Source organism: Zophobas morio, unplaced genomic scaffold (assembly GCF_036711695.1).
Source record: "Zophobas morio isolate AGI-343-1 ecotype UQ-CSIRO unplaced genomic scaffold, CSIRO_AGI_Zmor_V1 ptg000007l, whole genome shotgun sequence".
Taxonomy (NCBI): Eukaryota; Metazoa; Arthropoda; class Insecta; order Coleoptera; family Tenebrionidae; genus Zophobas; species Zophobas morio.
The window spans coordinates 12,302,921-12,325,540 of record NW_026972112.1 but is presented as its reverse complement, the minus strand read 5'-3'; the positions used below and the strand labels follow the sequence as shown (position 1 = coordinate 12,325,540).

At 33.6% G+C, this 22,620-nt stretch overlaps 1 protein-coding gene across 5 annotated transcripts in view; it reads left to right on the top strand.

Annotated features, from left to right (window-relative positions):
• LOC135124645 (uncharacterized) overlaps window positions 1–22,620 on the top strand; it is a 231,819-nt gene that overhangs the window by 155,407 nt on the left and 53,792 nt on the right. The window lies entirely within an intron of this gene.

Below are 22,620 nucleotides of genomic sequence, written 5' to 3'. Positions count from 1 at the left end.
AAATAAAGAAAGTTGCTACTTTTAAAAGCATTCAAAATTGATAGGGCATCAACGAGAACCACTTACTTCATAGATGAAAAATTTTTTTTAATTCATGTGAATAGCACTAATTTAACTTGAACTTTATTTTATGATAATTTTTTATTACGATTTTTTCGTGAACTTGCATTACTAAAAAATTCCAAAAAATTAGAATAAAGTGGCAACGTCGCTTCAGAATTTCAAAAATTAACCAAAATTATATAATCATAGCCTGGAAAGAGGATAATGAGCATTTGTAAAAATATATAGGTGTTCTATTAAAAAAAAAAACTACGGTATGTGCTATGCCTCTTAAAACAAAACACTAGTACAGTCGAAAATAATTTTAGTCCATTCAGGAGATATTGAAGACCATGCGCCTAGTAACAACCTGTATATGTAAGTTAATTTTAAGTTAAGGGATATGTTTTTTGCCATAAGATTACCAATTCTAGCTCTATTATTTATAAGATTACTGATCTGAATCTGACTTAAATGGCAACTCAAACCATTAAAAAGTACTATGAATACTAGCATCATACTATTTATCTATACCGGGTGTCTGGAAAATGGCGGTTTAACTCTCCGCTACGCTCTTCACAATTAACTGGGGCGTCTGGGAAAATAGTAAAAAAATTCCTTCTCACATTTTAGTAGAGTTATAATTATTTTAAAATTGGTTCTTTTGCTACGTGTAACATTATCACAATAACTAGCAATAAAACTTTTAGTTAATATTTCTCTCGCCCATGACCATGTTTAATTACTTACCATTTCAGTTAGAATGTACAAAGATATGGTTATGTTGTTATTGTAATAATTTGATAAAAGTCCATTTGACAACAATGTTTGCCTAATATAAAGCGATGGCACAACTTAGCAAAAATCGAGTAAGCAGTTAAAAATGTTTGACGTATCAAAAATTCTCAAAGTTTTCAAAACCCTACGTTTAAAATGTTCGCAGTCAATTTTAGGTCCCCTGGTGTCGGATCAATATAAAGGAATCTGATGTTTTATTGTTGGATGAACTTGAAAAATTCTTTTCAGCTTTTACTGTTTTATTTTTTATGAATTTAAAAAAGTCTTGAGTGCCAGAGTGTTTTTTTTATTCTGGAGACTCTTGGGGTATTATTTTGGGAGCCCATGGAGATTTTTGCAAATTATTTAAAACAATTTTGTGGAACTTTGGTATTTTGTTTTTAGAAAATTCTGATCTGACCTGTTTTTTTGTTAATTTTGAGATCCTGATTTTTTTTCAAAAATTTAAAACAATGTTGAGGTTCTAGGTATTCCTGTTTGGAAAGAATTTGAAAGTGCTTAGGAGCCTCTAGTGTCTTTTCTTATAATAATTTAATTAAATTTTATAGAGGTTACCTCATTTCCTAAAATCAGTCTTATCTTAGCAGGTACTAGCTCCAGCCGCCCGCCCCCTATTTTCTTAGAGAATATGTCATTTGCCAAAATCACTCTGATCGTAGCAGGTACTAGCCCCGCCCACCCACCCTCTATTTTCTCAGACGGATTTCATTTGCCAAAATCGATCTTATTTTAGCAGGTAGTAAGCCCACCCACCCGCCCACTATTTTCATAGAGGGATCACATTTGCCAAAATCAGTCTTATCTTAGCAGGTACCAGCACCACCCACCCACCCTTTCTTTTCTTATAGGGTATGTAATTTGTCAAAATCAGCCTTACAAACAGGGACTAGCCCCGCCCACCCCCCCCATCTTCTCTTTTTTTTAGAAGGTACCTCATTAGCCAAAATTAGTCTTATCTTAGCAGCTACTAGCCCCACCCACCCACTTTTTCTTTTCTTAGAGGGTACGTTATTTGACAAACTCAGCTCTATCTTAGAGGGTATCTATTTTGCCAAAATCAGTCTTATCTTGGCAGCTACTAGCACCGCCCCCCACCCTCTCTTTTCTTGCCAAAATCAGTTTTATCTCAGCAAATACTGATGACTAACTTTTTCAAAAAATCTTCAAAATTTGGAAACATTACGAGCTTACTTATGTGAACAAGGCAGGAATTTTGAACATCTTTTCTAGTGTTTGACTGGTTATGCTTTAATAAATTTTTCTTTTGTTGGTTTTGTTTTTGTTTATAATTTAGATATGTCTTATTAAATGTTTTTTTTTTGGTTTATTTATTAATGAAAAATAACAGCTTCTTTTGTTAATAATAATGCACAACCATTAATGACTACTGGTTGTTATGTTATTATCCTAAAAAAATAAAAGGTGGATTTCAGTCACCATCGTTACTATAAGAAATCAGAAAGTAAGCCAGAGGTGTGCAGTGTTGTCAATTTTACTTTTATAAAAATACGTTTTTTCATAATCAAAGAATTTTTTTTTTTTTTTGGGATTCCCGAACATACTGTACTAAAGAGTTAATCCGCCATTTTACAGACACCCGGTACATTTATAATTCCTAAGCGTAAGCTAAGGAAATAGTTATTGTAATGGAGTCCATCGGCCGACTTGCTGGTCTCATGTATTTCGATGTATCATGACCCCCAGTAGTTCGAAAAAATGAGTCACACATTCCGTCTGTCTGTCTGCCGTCTCTTCGGATTTTTAATAGACACATCCACTCCGAAACTACCAGACCAATTGCTATCAAATTTTGTATGTATAACTGGAATATCATGTAGATGGTAAAACGCTAACCAAAATTTTTCTAATCATCCCCACCAAAAACGTGATAACATATGTATAAAAATCTTTCGTAGTAAGGTTTTTATTATAAAATAACTTACTGTACGTGTTCTTTAGTAATCCGTCTTCAGATTCCTCAAAGCATTCAAATTTTTACAAAAAAAATCGAAATTGTACGGCAAGCTTTTATCCCAATATATGAAGAGTTCGTACAAGATTATTCGTTAGGTTATAGCGTAGTGTTCGCGGTCATATACGAAAATTACGCAGATTATGTTACATGAGGTTTTCGTTTTTTGCCGTGTTACTGCTATTATCTATTAGGGGAAGAGGGCCCAAAGCGGGCACCATAAGGAAAAATATTAAAAAAAGTAGTTTATGCATAATCTAGATCCTTTAAATTTTTATATTATAATGCTTGATTTAACCCTTTTCAATGATGCATAACTAAAATTGAAGAAAGTTTATTAAAAAAAAAGTTAGAAGCAGATAACTAAATCTTTACAACTGCCCGCTTTGCCCTACGGGGAGGCCTAAAGCGGGCATTCAGCTAGGGCAAACCAGGCAATGGTTAAGGTTGGCGTCTGGTTCGGTTTCGCTCTATACTAAATACATTGAAAACATTGTCGGGGTTTCCGGAATTGCATTTTAGAAATACTGAAGTCTGCAACCAAACCAGAAGTTAAGTAAGCTCATTTTAATAGATTTTGAATTTTTCGAGAGTTATTTACCTCAGTCATGGATTTTTTTAGAATTATAAATGGTATCAAAAGAAAGCTGAAACTTTTCCCCAGAGGACCTTCTATCTCAAAATGCAAACCTCTTCAGCACTTCGTCAAAAAATGCATCAATGTGCCGACTAAAGTGTGATGTAAAAGTTGCTCAACTTTATAATTTTTTTTTTGTAAAAACTGTAGACTAGATATGAATATAAATATGAAGGTCCCCTGGATTGACGTTTGGTAATTCGAAATATAATTTTTTTAAAGCGATATATCTCGTATTTTTCTTTTTGGTTTTTTCACTTCTTAGACTTCGTTTTATCTTCAGCAAGTTCTTCTTTTATAATTTGTTTCACAGATTCCACATTGCCTTTGTTCTTCTTTTCGAAACAACTATAGATATTTAGTAAATACACTAGAAGGACAAACTGGACAAGTGCCCGCTTTGCCCTGCCCGCTTTGCCCATTTCGACAATTAAAATTGCAAACAACATCTAAACTCAAAATGATGCGACAAGTGGCAGTTAACTGCTACCTTATGGTAGCCGAATAAACACAAATTGATTAATAGTCCAGTCATTTTAGGATAAAAAAGGGATCAATCTCGGAATGAGAGATAATAAGCTGAATTTTTGTATATACCTTAATTTTGGCGTTTTAAAAGTTGTGTCAAAAATCTCATAAAATCTCGTGTCTGCGTCGTAAGTTATTCAAGGTCAAAGATGAAGAAAAACAGTTTTTTGCGATTATCTCGGTTTCTATTGCTCCAATGATGTTAACATCTATTATCATAATTGTAGAGCACAAAATTTGGGACAAATTTTATTTGAAACATTTTTTCATGCGCTCAATCGTTTTTGAGATAGAGGGCAGTGAGCGCGCAGCGCTCATCCATACGTACTGTAATGCAATCAACCGTGAATATCTATGAATACTACCTTGAATTTTGAAAAATTTGTATTATTTATCAATTAATACATTGTATTTAAACATTTTACATATTTTCAACATATTCACTGAATAATACTTACCTACTTTGTGTAATTAAAAACGCATTTAATGAAATATTTATTGTATATTTCAGATTAATTTATATCTTTAAAATGCGTAAGGTTTTAAATACTTATTTTTCTATCATGATTATAACTGGAAGGTCTGGAAACAACGATTCAGCGCACCGAAGATGATGACGATGAAACAGAAATTCCCGAACGTCCAGAAGATGACGGTGAAGAAGAAGAAAATTAATACTTTTGTTCTATAAATTATTAAAGATTTCTAGATTTTCACTACAATTCAATTTCAATCGTAAGAAATGCACAGGTACTGAACAAAGATAAAATTAAAATACATTAACTCGTTTTACTTCCTTAAATTTTTACTTTGAAAAAATTAATATAACTTTTAGATATATAATAATATAACAAGTATAATATATTATCTAATATATAAAAACTTACACATTTGAAAGATAAAGTACTTAGTTATTTTTCTACTTAAAATCTACTTTCAATAAATTAAGTTATACATACAATAAGTATTTCATTTAAAGAGTTTTTAATTCCACAAAATAGGTAAGTATCATTATCATTAAATGAATGTATTGAAAATATGTAAAATGTTATTAAATGCAATGTATTAACTGATAAATAATACAAATTATTCAAAATTAAAGGTAGTATTCACAGATATTCACGGTTGATTGCATTACAGTACGTATGGATGAGCGCTGCGCGCTCACTGCCCTCTATCTCAAAAACGATTGAGCGCATGTAAAAGTGTTTCAAATAAAATGTGTCCCAAATTTTGTGCTCTACAATTACGATAATAGATGTTAACATCATTGGAGCACTAGAAACCGAGATAATCGCAAAAAACTGTTTTTCTTCACCTTTGACCTTGAATAACTTACGACGCAGACACGAGATTTTATGAGACTTTTGAGACAACTTTTAGAACGCTAAAATGAAGGTATATACGAAAATTCAGCTTATTATCTCTCATTCCGAGGTTAATCGCTAATTTGACTGGACTATAACGAATTTCATTCTTAGCTTAAAAATCACAAACATAGGAAAAACAGATGTGACACACTTTGCAATATTTTTCAAAATCATGTAAAAATTATTTATTTATTACAGCACATAATTGGGTACTCTCAGGAGGCCCGGGCGACTGATGTGAAGTATGCGGGGGGGGGATGCACTATGTCCACGCGGTTAGGGCGCACCATCTTTTGAAACGCCAAAACTAAAGAGAGTGCCCGCTTTAGGCCCCCTTCCCCTATATTTTTTTATTGACAAATTTCTCTAACAGTACACTCCAGCGTTTTGTTATCAATCTTACACTGCGGTGTGTCGGAATTGACATACGTTTCCTTGCTGAAATAATATTGATTGGAACATTTTTAAATGTATTCATATTTCTGGAACAATTGTTAATCTATCGTGAGTTGATGATAAAGAGAGACCAGAGTTGCAGACCAAATATAAACAAGTGTGTTTTCGTAACATAATGCGTTGGAATGCCAGACAATGGCGCGGTATAGGTGATAAAGTATACGCCAGCAATGTATTCAGAAAAACAAGTTCTATAAGAATCTCTAAAATAATACATAGCGTGTCATTAAAAAATAAGTGGGAAGTCGTAGACAAACAGAAAAAAATTATTTAAGTGTCAAAACAAATTACTATTACTGGCATTACTTATCTATGTTTATTGTAATGTATACCTATAGGTTATCACAAATAAAAATTCGAAGAATCATTTTTTTTAATTTTTCAGAGAAGCGAAATTTGTTCGATTGTACTTCAGGGGCAAAGGAAACCCTGTCGAAATAAGCTTCGACCATTTTTCTTTTCTTCCTAAATGTTACTCTATCATTGTCTTGTAATTAGGTTTCTTAGCCGTTGGACATTAAAATAATAATAATTACTAATAGTGACATCACTTGTTGTAAATTTTTGTCCCAACATACGTACTTATGTTCCTCACAGCTGTGTACTATCTCTTCGTTATTTGATAATCATAATCAGTTTTGGGTTAATTCACCGACGGACTTGTTGGATTCGGATTTCAATTACGAACATGAACACTGGATTACTATAGTCGGAGTACATGCGCCCAGTGAAGATGATCAAACAAAGGAGAAGTAACTGAAGCCCTTAATGAGACATTAATTAAGAGCATTACGTACCTTCAGTAGCGACGATCGCAAAAGAAACTTATTACACAAATTTCTGAATGGAAATATAGAAGACTTAAATGAACCCATCAAAAGTTGTATACGCTAGACAGCATTGGAGGCCCGGGAGAATACGAAAATCATCACAAAAGTGAGAATTTTTGGTGAAATGAAGTACTACACACAAAACAAGGATGAAAAAGAAAAACTCCATAATAAATGGCTACAAAGCAAATATCAAGAACACTTAGAAAATGATAAAAAAGCAAGAACCGATGTTAAAAAAACGATTTTAACAGAAAAGAATAAGAAATTAAAAAAAAATGCTAACAATAAGAAACAAACTAGGGGTAAAAAGAACTACTGAATCATGAAGATTTATAAGAAACATAAAAAGACAGAAGATCGAGAAATAATTACAAAAGATGAATAAAACAAATACTTCAAACCAATGTTAACAGAACAAAGATCAAAACCAAAAAGCATTTAGTTCGAATGGAATCCCAGCAGAATTAATCAAATATGAATCCGCAAAACTACGTATAAAACTATTTCAAAAACGCATAAATGGCGAGAAAATGCCCCTGTAATGGAAGAATAGCGGGTTAACCCCAATTCATAAGAAGATACGAAAAGATAAACGTAATAAGGTCTGGGGATTATCATTTAGAATAAATACTTAGATTCAATTGACAATCAGGATTCAGACCAGGCAGATCAACAATTATTGACAACGCGTTTAGCCTCACCTAAAAATTTATTAATAAAAGAAAGAATTGCAGTAAACAGAGAAAGGCATTTAGTCTGTAATGACTTAACTAAAACTTACGAAAATGTTCTTGTTAAAAAATATTTGAGGTAATAGAATATCAACGTAAATAAAACTATTAAAGAAATGTATAGTAAAATATGCTTTCAAGTGAAAGTAGAAAATAAACTAACAAACCTATTTAAGATGTCAAAAAACGTACGACAAATCTGCTCTTGTCACTCATATTAAGGTATTTAACACCTATCTATTGTGAGTTCCGGTTTGACTTGGCAGCGTACAAAACTCGTAAGCAATGCATTTTAAGTGGGAGAATTCGCGGCGGTGTTGTCAATTATCCCACCAGAAAATTGTACAATAAACACGTAAAGTGGGGACTTGGATTAACAAACCTAAAAATAATAAACAACTGAAAACAACGCATAATATTATATTCTATTGTACAGGTATTCAAATAGTTGTTTGCAGACGTTAAAAAATTTGTAACATACCTTACTTGTTTCTCTTTGTATAATCGATAATCTGATTATTTAAATAAGAAAGATCCAGAAATGGGTCATCCAATAAATAGTCCTTGTTTTTGTATTTCTTCTAGGGGTTCTGCAGATGCCCCAAACACCCTGCAAGTAATATTTTCAACTTTTCCGCTTCCCAGATCCCAATTTATCATACTTTTTTAACGTTTGAATTCCCAAAAAGTAAAAGCAGAATAAATCAATGGTAATTTTTAAAATGTATGTCTATAGCCTATAAGATTATCGGCAATTCAACGATATTCTGGAGGGAGGCGGCTCAGTGTCGCCTGCCAACATCGCCGCCAAATCCATTTCTCAACGACACCTTTTATGTTTTTCAATGATCAATTTAAATAAAATCCCGGCGCGGCGCCGACTGTTCGCATGATGAATGGAGGCGTGACGTGCGCCAAAAGTTTTTGCGCCCTCGTCAAGACGAATGCGAACTGTTTAAAGTTGCAGGGCGCGCTTATTCATTCCATTGTTGTGTGCCCGATTGCAGGAACATCTCTCTCTCTTCTCGTACACTTGCCCCGGACAGATACGCGACAAAAAGTGCTTGATTAATCTTAGCTTTTGTGGGAAAACGGTACGTATAAGACGATACTAGTCAGGCGCCTGCCAGAGCAGGGCCAAGCCGAGGAGTACTTATTACACTGGAGATGGAAGTTCTCAGATACGGAAACATACACTCAAAGGAATGGAGTAATACGCGATTATTAAACGACAAAAGCACACAAAGATGTATTGTTTCCGTAAATAATTACCCGGTCTGTTTGTTGCTCTTTACAAATTGTCAAATTTATCATAACAAAGTGAATATTTTGTGTTTAGGCCTTTTCACTTTACCGAACCCTTTTCTCATGTACAGTACAGGTAAATATCGGTCAGTGTACAATTAAGTCTAAAATTAAACAGTCTTATTAGACTGTTACCTGCAGCTTTTGATAAGCTTATTTATGAGAATCATTTTAATTTATCAACAGTTTTTAATATCAATTCGTCTAACTAAACTGCTAAATATTCTGTGTTAAAAAAATATTTTCTATTAATTAATATTATCTACATTATCTCTCCTTTACAATCCTTTTTTTTTTCGAAGAGGTGTACATTTATAATGATCTGGAGTTGTGTTTTTCCGTCTACATTTATATATTTTTAATACATTTAAGTACATTTACTAATCGTTTCATTCAGTCAGTGTTTTTAATCGTACTTAGTGGGATAGAAAATACTCAAATTACTTGCAACAGTGTTACAGTTTTAACCTACTGTGATAAATTTCATTTTTCATTAGGAATCTTTGCATATACGAAATTGGTTGCCAACCAAATTACTAGATCTAGATGGCCTAACTTTGTCTGAAGACATCCTAAAGGGTATACAGTTATGTTAAAAAAATGAATATTAATACTGTATACTTTTAGAAGGGCCCTTACCGAAAATTTAACTTAATCCATTACGCTTCTTAATTTCGAAGCTTACAGACACATACTTTCACTTAAACTGTGTGAGTAACTATCGGTTTTGTAAATTATAAGAAAACAATAATTTCTACTAGTTTCTCACTGTAACTCAAAAACTACAAGTTAATAAACTACTATTTAAAATTTTTACATAATACGAGCACATCCAAATTTTCTGAAATATGTATCAGCAAACCAAAGATATACAACTACTCCTATAAGAAACTAAGAACTTTACAGTGCGATCAATACAGTGTCCTCAAAAAATTGGTAGATTCATGTCAGGGTGTACGTATTGCAGGTGTCTGAATGCCTGAGAAGTACGACAAAAGAGCTCCCCGAGCATCTAAAACACGTTTTCAAGATGTCATCGTTTCACTGCTTCTTGCAAAGATCGTTCCATTCACTTTGCTCAGGGGTATGCGAATAAAAGCCGGTTGCAGCCCTTTCCACTTGGCTTGACGCCGAATTCAGCGAATTTCGTTGCTATCACGTGATTGAGCTTGCTATTTTACAAATTAATCAAATTTATTCAAATTATTTTCTCAAATGGAATAACGAGAAAATCCTGATGTAAGGCGAAGATCTTGCTTCTATCAACGGGGGTTCCGAGCTCGTATCTGAAATAGCTGGAAAGAACGATGTCGAATAAATGGAGATCGTGTAGAACCGGCGAATTTGTTCGGCAATGCGGAATGATATTTTAATTTATAATCCTGTCGGATCTGAGAGTAATGCCTTTTTGGGGATAAAGATTTAAAAGTTTTGTCACTTTTAATTTTTCGTATCTACAGGAAGCGTTCGCATGAAGTTTAGATTGAAAATTGGTATGCTCTTAACTTTTAGCAACTCAGCTTGCATTTGTCGCTTTTATGTTTCTAATATCAAATCTGCAGCGTAGCTGATGTAAGCTTATAAACTAACAAAGATGAATGTGTTTATTGTCCAAGATTCAAGTTTAGACAACTAAATAATAACTAAATAATAATATGATGTTCTAGTAAAAAAAAGATTGTTGTCACAAAAACTGAAATAGGAATCTGTTTGAGCATTAAAAATAAATTGTTCGTTCGCAAATTCAAATTTCATTATTTAAGTATCTGGAAAACTTAAATTTATTTAATTGTACATCAGGGGCGAGGAACGATGGGTCTAAATAAATTTAAACTATTTAGTTGTGATCAATAATCTGCACCTGTTTTTCTCATAAATGTATTTAAAATTGTATTAATATCATGTACTAAGTATATACTAACGTACTTGCTTTAAGTGTATATGCTGGGTTTCTAAAAAGTATGGAAGCAGCTGAATATCTCGGGGTCGGTTAGTTGGATCTTCCTGAAATTTGGGCTATACTTAAAAATATTCAAGCTCTACTTTCTGTTTTTACTTCCCGAGCGTAAGCAAAGGAAGTATTGTAATCGAGTCCGTCGGCCGACTCTCTACTTTTACGTTTTCTCGATCTTTCATGACCCCTAGAAGACGAAGAAATAGGTCTCCCATTTCCGTCTGTCTGTCCGTCTGTCCGTCTGTCCGTCCGTCTGTCCGTCCGTCTGTCCGTCTGTCCGTCTGCCGTCCCGGATTTTTATTAGACAGATAATCTCCGAAAGTACTCGACCGATTGTTGTGAAATTTTGTACTTATATTAAGAATATCATGTAGATGGTAAAACGCTAACCAAAATTTGTCTAATCATCCCCACCACTAATGCGATGACGTCACTTCAAAATTGTACATAGTAAATGGGTTTTCAATTGTATAAAATAACATAGTCCTACACATGTAGTTTACAACTCTGAATCGACTTTTCACCCGAAACGTCCAGATTTTTGGAAAAAAAATCAAAATTATAAAACAACATTTTGAAATTTAATTTTTAATCTGCTAACCAGAATGCTTTGAAATGTTGCAGATGTTTTAAGGCTATAAAGAGCATCATAAATCTTTAGTCAAAAAATATTTGCTTATCCCCTCTAAAAACTTGATGACGTCAGCTCAAAAGTTTGTGGAATAAATCACATCTAAAATGTACAAAATATGATGAGTCTGTACTTGTGATCTATCACTCCATTCATATTTTTTGGATTTGCATATACAGGGTGACTCAAAAAAATTAATGAATGCGTAAATTTATTTTACTGATTTACTCAGAAACTACAAAACCGAATGCTCTGAAATCTTGCAGATGTTTTAAGGTTATAAAGAGCATAATAAATGTTTAGTCAAAATATATTTGCTTATCCCCTCCAAAAAATTGATGACGTCAGCTCGAAAGTTTGCCGAATAAATCCTATCTAAACTGTAAAAATATGATGAGTCTGTACTTGTGATTTATCACTCCATTCATATTTTTTGGATTTGCATATACAGGGTGACTCAAAAAAATTAATGAATGCGTAAATATATTTTATTGATTTAATCAGGAACTACAAAACCGAATGCTCTGAAATCTTGCAGATGTTTTAAAGTCATAAAGAGCATAATAAATGTTTAGTCAAAATATATTTGCTTATCCCCTCCAAAAACTTGATGACGTCAGCTCGAAAGTTTGCCGAATAAATCATATCTAAAATGTACAAAATATGATGAGTCTGTACTTGTCATTTATCACTCCATTCATATTTTTTGGATTTGCATATACAGAGTGACTCAAAAAAATTAATGAATGCGTAAATATATTTTATTGATTTAATCAGGAACTACAAAACGGAATGCTCTGACATCTTGCAGATGTTTTAAGGTTATAAAGAGCATAATAAATGTTTAGTCAAAATATATTTGCTTATCCCCTCCAAAAACTTGATGACGTCAGCTCGAAAATTTGCCGAATAAATCATATCTAAAATGTACAAAATATGATCAGTCTGTACTTGTGATCTATCACTCCATTCATATTTTTTGGATTTGCATATACAGGGTAATTCAAGAAAATAAATGAAAGCGTAAATTTATTTTACTGATTTACTCAGGAACTACAAAACCGAATGCTTCGAAATCTTGAAGATATTTTAAAATTATCATAAGCATGGTAAATTTTTGATCAAAATGTATTTGGTCGTCCCCCCTAAAAAATTTATGACGTCACCACAAAATTTTGCTGAATAAATCCTATCTAAAATGTACAAAATATGGTGAGTCTCTTCTTGTGATTTATCATTCCATTCAAATTTTTTCGATTTGCATATACAGGGTGACTCAAAAAAATTAATGAATGCGTAAATTTATTTTATTGATTTAATCAGGAACTACAAAACCGAATGCTTTGAAATCTTGCAGATGTTTTAAGGTTATAAAGAGCATAATAAATTTTTAGTCAAAATATATTTGGTTATCTTCTACAAAAAACTGATGACGTCAGCTCAAAAGTTTGCCGAATAAATCGTATCTAAAATGTACAAAATATGATGAGTCTGTACTTGTGATTTATCATTCCATTCATATTTTTGGATTTGCATATGCAGGGTGACTCAAAAAAATTAATGAAGGCGTGAATTTATTTTATCGATTTAATCAGGAATTACAAAACCGAATGCTTTGAAATCTTGGGAATATTTTAAAGTTATTATAAGCATGGTAAACTTTTGTTCAAAATGTATTTGTTCATCCCTCCTAAAAAAATTGATGACGTCACCCTTAAATTTTGCTGAATAAATCCTATCTAAAATACAAAAAATATGATGAGTTTGTACTTGTGATTTATCATTCCATTCATATGTTTTAGAGGTGGTTCAAAAAATTAATGAAGTCAATTTATTTTATTGATTAAATTAAAGGCAACACTTATTATTAGTATTACACCCCAACCAACCCAATTTGGTAGACACAAAATTTGTTAAAGGAAAAACTCGGTTGAAACATAAGGGTAGCACGCTTATTTACATCGACTTTAACATTACAGACCTGCATTTGTTTTATGCGCTCACTTGGTTCCGCGAATGTGAAATAGACATGTTTATAATCAACCAATTGTGAATTTCACCGTCAAGAATTAAAATAAAACCCAATGTTTTATATAATAAGCGGAAGTCGAAGCAATAAAACCGATGGTCGTTTTGTTTACAGTTTCTCTGTTTGACTCTCACGTATGCTGTTACGCTTGTCATCTTAAATTAAGAATGTTTATACATAAACGATTTTCAGTTGCCTTTCATATTACTAGACAGCGGATTTTTGTCGGGCTACGTCACGATTATAGGTGGGGACGCGCTGGATCGCCGGGACTCAGTAGCGGGTGATAGATAATCACTGAATTTAATCAGTACTAATTCCATAAATATAATTAACGATTTATTAATCAAACGGCTAAGTAAATGAGAACGGGAATTAACAGCAGAGTGCAACGAAACAGCGTTATTCTAATCTCAAATAAACGAAGTGCAGTCCGCAACCGCAATGAATTCGCATCCCGTACGAGCCGTACCGAGTTTGGCCTTGCCTAGCCCGACAGAAATCCGCTCTCTAGATATTACACACCGGCGCCGTATACGTGAGTAAATTGTTTCGTTATTTTATTGATTATAAGAAATCAATATTCAAAACGACCCAATTCATTTTCCCGAAAATTTGGGAATACAATAATTTTATTCTTAGTATTACACTACATCTATCCCAACTAATATACGTGTCCTTGCAAAAATGTTGATGACGTCATCATATTTTTTTTTTAAATTCCCACTACAAAAATGTAATGAGAAAAAAAAACACAATAGGCATGCAGTCGTCAAGTTTCCGACAGCGAGGGAAGTACTGTCTAAACTCTTTAGACCAATTTTTTTTAAGATGCAAGACTAACTTGATTTTTTTAAATAGCACCACTACTCAAATCGTCAATTTTTTACTAGAATTCAGAAAAGAATCTTCTATTACAAGACTATTACAAGAATTGAGTGAGGATGACTTTGACCGCAGAATCGAATTTTGCGAAATAATAAGAGACAGATTAGATCAGAATGACAACTTCATAAATCAATTATTATTTTCTGATGAGTCTATTTTTTGTTTAAATGGACATATTAATCTCCATAACTGTAGATACTGACCCAATACAAATCCACACTGGATGGAGGAGGTTCCTACAATACGAGGGTAGTTTGATATATTGTTAGCCTAAGTACTTTCCACTGTATGAAACTAATTTTTATTACCATGGTAACAAACAGAAACTTATTGGAAATGTCACACAAATTTGACTTCGAAAAATTCAAGCATTGCTGTGCACGAGAATTTTAAAAAAGTCATGTCTAATGAAAATGTGGAAATCAGTAAAATTGAATATAGATAGATTATTACGTACCTGTGTTTAAAGAGGTTAACGAGTAAAGAAATTTACGATAACATTTATGTCTGAAACATTTGGTGAAGTTTATCCTTCTTACGCCACTGTAAAAAAGCAAGAGTTGAAACTTCGCGCTCTTTGTGTGACATTCTGATTCTCCAAAACCCAAGAAGTTTTGGGGTGCAAAAATCAGCCGGAAAAGTACTCGCTTCAGTCTTTTGGGATTCGCGTGGGGTAGTGGGCGAAAAAAGTGTGGAAACGAGAGGCAACAAATTTTCCAAAGGGGTTCTGTTTTTGCAGGACTTCAAAACACTTAACCACCCTCCTTATTCTCCGGACCTAGCTCTCTCGGATTATTATCTGTTTCCTCAATTAAAAAAAAAACTTAAAAGGCCATACATTTTCTTCAAAAAACGAGATAATAGAGCCTACGGAGACTTGGTTTGAAGAGCAGGAAGAATCATTTTTTTAAGAGGATTAGGAAAGTTGCAGGATCGCTGAAACAAGTGTATAGCTTTGAAAGGGGCTACGTTGAATAAAACAATATTTTGATTTTCAAATTGTTTTTTCTTCTATGGTTGGCTAAGAACTTATCAAATTACCCTCGTAGGCCCAAAAAATTAATGTTTATTGTGGCATTATTTATCGCCACATTGTAGACCCCTTCTGCATTAATAGAAATTTAACATCTGATAAATACCTCTAACTTTTGCAACAAAGTATTATTCTTCGACTTTGATAAATATTTCCCTTGAAAATCCAAATTTACCTGCAGCACCACCTCATTTCGAACGTCAAGTACGGCATTACTTGAATAAAACTTTTCCTGCATAGGACGAACGGGAGCAGGTGAGTGGCCAGCTAGGTCACCCGATTTAACCTCACTTGACATTTTTCTGTGGGGCTATGTAAAAAATCGAGTTTATATTAGTAGACCACAAAGCTTCGAAGAACTCCAAGAAAGAATTTTAAATGCGATTGCTGATATTCCTCCTAATATTCTAATAGATTCATTTGAAAACTTTGTGCACCGTATTTACTATTACGTGGAAGTAAATGAAGAACATTTCGAACATTTGTTGTAAAATTATTGTTTTTAAATGTTAATTTGATCTTTTTTCAATTCTGTAACTTTTTATTTAAATTTTTCAAAAAGCTCTTATAACAATGTATTCACTATTTAAAATCGGAGTATTTTTATTTATAGAATATTTTGTAAATTATTTGGAAACAGCGTTTAAATCAATCTGTTATCTGTTTATTTTGACAATTTATTTTACCATGCTAAAAAAATAAAAAAAAATGCACACGTTACATTTCTGAATTCAGAAAAAAATGCACTATTTAAAAATGAAACATTTGACTACTATTGGTAATAGTTAGTCCAACATCTCAAAAACAAAGAAGTATAAAATTTGAAAAAATTACAGAAAATAGAACTTGAGTATCTCTAGGGACAGCCCAAATTTCAAAAAGGATCAACAAATAGTTCTTGCGATATTCAACTGCTTCCATACTTTTTAGCGACCCTGTATATTTATATATACGAGCATCACAGAGAAACAAATAGTTTCAAGCTTAGCAGTAAACATGAGACAGATTCCAAGATTAACGTTTGTTGAGAACTTTTTCTGATGGTACCTAGTCACAATGTTTGTGGGTTTATGAAACGAAAATTCCATATAAAATATCATGTTGTTTTTACTTACGGTTGTTTACTGGCAGGTGTATCTAAACTATGATAAATTTGAATGAATAAATAAATGTGTAATAGTAAGTAATAAATGTTTTCCACAAAGTTGTAGTGATTGAGAATTAATCGTTACACTGCTAAATATAATATGAAACGTTCAAAGCCTTAAGCAAAGAAACCTATTTTTTAGAACAACTATATCAGTAACAAGAAGATATTTAATACTTTCTTTAAGAATCATGGTGAACTAAAAACTGTGAACTTAATGAACACAAATGTACTGTAATAAAGAGACCGTCGCTGTGTCACGGCTGTTGTGTACGTCAAAATTGGCAACATTTCTGGAAGCAAATATATTAGCAGTCGTTAAGCTTTTGCTCGAGCTTGCATTTGCATAATATCTGCATTCTTGAACAGAAAGAAAAATCAATTAGCCGTGCAAACGCGCAATAACCTCATCGTATTAACGTCATGGTGGGTAAACAAGACGCGGGTGTTGGTTTTCATAATTTCTTGCGTTGCCCTAGTTTGGTATTTAACCCCACATTACTCCCTGTAATGAGAACCGAAATAGAAAGAGCAGCCGCAAAGGTCGTGTCATTCGCATCTCCCCAAAGCTCACTGCAAAGCACAGCCCTGGCAAGCTGTAGCGCGTGTGTGCGTGTTCATTTATAGCAGGCGCGGCCAAATTATGGCCTAAATCAGTGTTTGCTAGAACCGATGTTGCCTTGAAGGTACTAATTAGAATTATAATTATAGCTGTTGTGTCACGCGGCTACCTCAAGGAGTTTGCATTTGTTGACTTGCGAACAAGTTTGACAAAAAGTCGATCACACTCATACTATATTTACAGAGACAGGAACTTGTTGACTGCAGTTGTAAATTTGTAGCACTTCCTGGAGTGATGACATTTAATTCCACCGTGAACGCCAGAAACTTTTACAGTTTATTTTATTCGTTTAGCTTTAAAGAAGTATTTCGAGTATGAACATTAGAAAAACCCGCCACTGTTCTACTTTGCCATGACCAAAAAGCTCACACGTCGCAAACGTTAAACTTAAACTGGATTTTAAGAATAAGTTGGAAAATTTTTGTTTTCTAACAAAAATAATTACTAATGTTAAAAATACAAAGAGTGAACTAGTACTAATCTACGAAAATAACAAAATAGTACTATTAATGAAATACTTATTTGATATTATTGAAAGAAGTGTCACCTCGAGGTATTTACTATGTTATAGCTGCTTTCAAAATAAGACAGTAAAACTACCTGGAAAACTGACTTGCCTTTTAGGGTTTTCCAGCCCTAAGCGGTAAGTGAACCAATAGGAATGATTGACAGCTTGTACCAGGTATAATGGATTAAACTTATGGCCCCATTATGATATCCTAAAAGTCAAGTCAGTTTTCCAGATAGTTTTACTCTCTTATTTTGAAAGCAACTATACTTATAATAATTGGTTTATAGATACCGCTAAAGATTAGATAACTCTAAAAATATGTAGACCGCAAGTTTCGACATCCGCAGGTCTCATTGGTACAGCACATTCCAGTGGTTTTCTATCATTCGAAAATTATTTAAATAATAATAACTGGACCAACATATGGGCAGAAACAGCTAGATTCCGGGTAAAAGCTCTCCTAGACACCTATCATACACCGATATGATAGTCAACCGTTGAAATATCCTGTACTGATGAGACCTAAAAAGGTCGAAACCACAGTCTACAGATTTTTTATTGAGTGGTATTAACAGTAGGGGAACCAGGGGCTTGTTGTAACAGTTTTTAGGAAAATGAATATAATTTGGTATCTATTAGCTGTTTGACCATTATAAAAGTATCTGTCGGTAGTCTAACTATTCCCCTACTGGACTGCACAGGCAAAAGGTCAAAATTGTTCATATTCACTTCATACCAGGCATTTTCTTAAAAAAAGTGCACTGTTACAACTTGCCCCGCGTTTGGGGCTAGTTGTAACAGCCATGAGGCAGGTGGCAACAGTAAAGATAAAGCTGATGTTGATACATATTTAGACTTTATTTTTCAAAAATCAACACAACACTTCATTATATACAATATTTATCAGTAAAACTGAAATAAACTTTTAGAAAAAGAGTCAACATTAAAGATTTGAGTTTTGTTTTCTTTTTTCTTAATATATCTGGAAAGTGATATATGGCATAGGTCAAAATTTTCGCTCGCTTTTCGTATGCTAGGTACGAGATTTGTAGAAGTGAATTTGGGATAAGTTGTAACATGTTACAACTTGCCTCTCAGACATTGTTACAACATGCCCCGTAGCACAATTTTCTACATTTAATTACATTTCGACAAAATTATGTCGTCGCTTAGCGTCAAAATGTGTAAGGAATATCAAAGCTGAGTAATTTTTGAACTACATGCAAAACTAAAAGTTTAAAATTAATTAATAACAGATACGAAAAATCAAATTTTACTAAAGAAATATTTTACATTACGTGGTCAAAACGAAACACGTGCACACATCCACTCACTGTGCTGGCTGGAGGAACAGTGGTTGTGATGACATGACGTCTTATGGTGCAAGAATTAAATTCAGTAAAAAACCTGACGTTAAAGAGTTTAAATTCCGGGTAAAACTTTAGTGTTACAACTTACCCCTGTTACAACAAGCCCCTAGTTCCCTTACAAGAACAAGCAGTAGCAAAACGATTTTTTTTTGTGTTTTCTTGTGTTTTACAATTGCACAGTGATAATAAACAATTACAACTTAAAATGTTAATGTTTATCAATAAAATCTGATGAAATAAATAGATTTTTCTTTGTCTGTGAACGTAGAAAAAGTATAGTACATAACTCGAGTTGTAAAACAATTACGCACACATGAAAATACGTACTCGCATGGCGACTCGTACGCAACTTTTTCCATTCGTGCGTCTTATTACGCAATATACTACTCCTATTATAAATTCATTTGACCTAACTGTTTCACTTTTTAATATTTGATTTAATTTATCAGCTCGATAGAATAGTATTAAATCAATTTTAAGCACACTCCTGCCTATTTAAAATTTAAAGATACTCTACCCATTGATCGTGCTATTAAAGCAAATGACCACAATAAAGTGCAAACATTTATTTTAAAATTTAGTTGAATGCTTCTCGTAATTTACTGCTGCCAATAAATTGATTTCTGCCTTATTTGATGGTGAGTCATTCGATTCTTTATCACTGGAAAGGCGATGAACATCGATGCCCCAGGTGGCGGGTGACTAATTTCGATTAGATGCGCCGCCAATCGGGGGCGGTCGGCAATAAAACCACATCAGGGTTTTATGTTTGTGATAGCGACTGCTTCACTGTTTCAGTGGAGATTGATAATTTTTATGGTGGACATATAAAACGGGGTCGTCAGCAATGGAAGTGCTTTCAAGCCCGCAACCATCCTATAAAGAACTTCATCAGGAACCTCGGCAATTCGTAAAAATGCAACCGAAACGCTTTTATCAAAAGTGTGCTTCTGTCAGTTCTCATATGCTCCAGCAATAAAATCAATCGGTACGTCGACGACAAAGCGGCTAAATTACTTCATTGCGAACTTCTTGCGATTCTCTTGGCCCTTCACTAGTATGCTATGGTATAAATAAGTTGAAAAGTTTGCGGTTGAATTTTAATAAAACAGGATGAACTAATAAACCTAAGAGCTGATTTAGAGGAAACTGTTCAAATCTTCCCTCGAGTATGTTAACATTTTAGGCACGTTTGCGTAAAAAACACTCACATATATACCTACACATGCTTTATGCATAAATTTTACATCACAGAATTCTATATTGGAGATGAGTATATTGCTTTTCTTCTTAATACTCATTCCTTAATAGCCTGTAACCTGCAACAAAGACAGTAGTTCGATATTTTAATATCACGTAATATGTGTAAACAATTTAATGTGAATTTTTAAATTTTCCCTCGGGCGAATTGCCACTTTCATATTTTCTCGACGTGTCATAACCTCTAAAATACGAAAAAAATGGTCTCCCGTTTCCACCTGTCTGTCTGTCTTTCTGTCTGGAGTCTGTATTTTTATTAGACACGTAATCTCCGATACTATCGAACCGATTGTTGTCAAATTTTGTATGTATATTAAAAACATCACGTAGATGGTTAAACGTGTGTGAATCCGTGTCGAATTTTCACCCTAGACATCCAAATTTTTGGAAAAAACATCGAAATTATATAACAATATTTTGTAATTCAATTTCTCGTCACGTACATTTTCATAATTTGCGTAATGAATCTGTAATTTTTGATCTACTTATTTAAATGTACATACGAATGTATTCAAGAGCTGCGACTTTTTGCGTCGGTAGTTTAGGAGCAAACAACACCAACGCACAGACTGAATTATTTTAACTTAATTACGTTTAATTAGAAAATAATTACGCGTATAACGACGCTCTCGGGTTTGTATCACATGACCTGAAAAACTCAGGGGTGGCGGCATTAAGACCAACCAACCTTCGTCGTAGTAGTGGCACCAATTTAGAATCTGTAATCTATGCAGCTAGGGCGAGAGTGATTTCGTTGTAATTCATTCGTTTCTCGACTGCGCCCAGCATATATCTCGCGATTTGAATATACAGCCCTGCTATCTGTAAACCGTCGTTGAATTTAAAATTTAATTTGGGAGTTAATAAATTGAAAACCGGAAATACTTCAGCTGGATTACCACTGAAGTATCAAATAAGCACAGTAACAAAAAGTTCAGATTTCCCTTATAAGGAAAAAATGTACTATGAAAAATTTAAATTGAGACGTAAATACTATAAGTAGACATCGTTGAACACTTACTATTATTATTATTAAAAAGTGTAAGCTAATAATGAAAATTAATACAATTTAGTGTTTATTAGTTCTAAGTACTTCATACGTAACCAAGCGTAACATGTTTGTCAACACACAAAATTGGCTTTATTATGACTAGTGTGACAAAAATGTTACAGGAAAATCCAATGCGTCCACGATAGTAAGAGTACGAATGCGAGCGGGAAAGCCGGTCTGTCATCATTTCCGGAAATAGCTCGTCCACCGCGATAGTGCAGGTCCCAGCGTTTCCCCGGGGGCTTTTCCAACCGCTGGTGTATTGTCGAATTGACTTCAAAGCTGTTCTTGTTGGAAACTCGTTAGTGTTCAGCCTTAGCTGGTTGCGTTAAATCTTTTTGTCTGTTACCCTGCCTGGGTGCCCTTGCCGCATCGTATCGCCATTATTGCCCTTACGTTTCCTTAATTATAATCCAATCAGCTAAGTTTTACATAATTAGGGGTGGCGCGTCTGACGATGCTGCTGCTTCCAAGAATTCCTTCGCGAAGACTTCGATCTAGAAATTTATCCATCTCGCAACAACATGGCAAATCCTGTCACAAAGTTTTGTTAACGATTTTAAAAAATTATCATTTAATATTTTGCTACTACTCGTAAACCAAATAAACACGTGTGGAGTCTTCCCTTAAATTTTTAAGTGGCAGTCGCGTGCGAGTGACACTAGAGACGTTGTAATGGTAGTCGAGAATAAAACAGATGTTGAGTTTAAAAGGTTTACTAACATCGTCCAATCACTTTCGTAACGGATAAGTGATGGACGATTTTGTTACACGGTTCAACTGTTTCAAGATTATCGCATGAAAATTTAAGCAGTAAATTAGCCAACAGCAACACAGGCAGCAAATAACTTGCATTTTCAATTGGTAGTTTAGTTTATTACGAGTTCGTCTCAGTCAGTAGTATATCAGTGATTTATTTTTAAACATGTAGGACATCGAAATAGCGTCGATGGAGGAGATTGAGTATTTTATAATACTGAGTAAGTTTTTAAATATTAATTCCCAACAGAGGGTCGTAGATATTCTGAATGCGTTCTTTTACATTGGTTTTATCCTCAGGCAGAGATAGGACACTTATACATTATTATATGCAGTATATAGATCTACGGTGACACATGTCACACAGAATTAATTATACATTTGTTGATGTTGTCATTTATAACAAAGAAGTGTTTTAAAAACTCGTCATAATTTCGAACAATGGGGTGTCACATAATTCATCCTGAAAAACAAATATGTTACTCGCTGCCGCCCCATTCGCATCTCGCAATTAAGGCGATGCACAATGTTGCATTTTAGACGTATCCAACAGAGATCAAAATACAAAATTTACGAACTGCCAATCTGACAATAATCAGTTTCAGAAACTAACTAAATCCGTGGCTTAGGTGGCGGTTTAGTCACTAATCGTGTTCGTATTTAAAATCAAGTTAGCGCCGTCAAAATGACCTT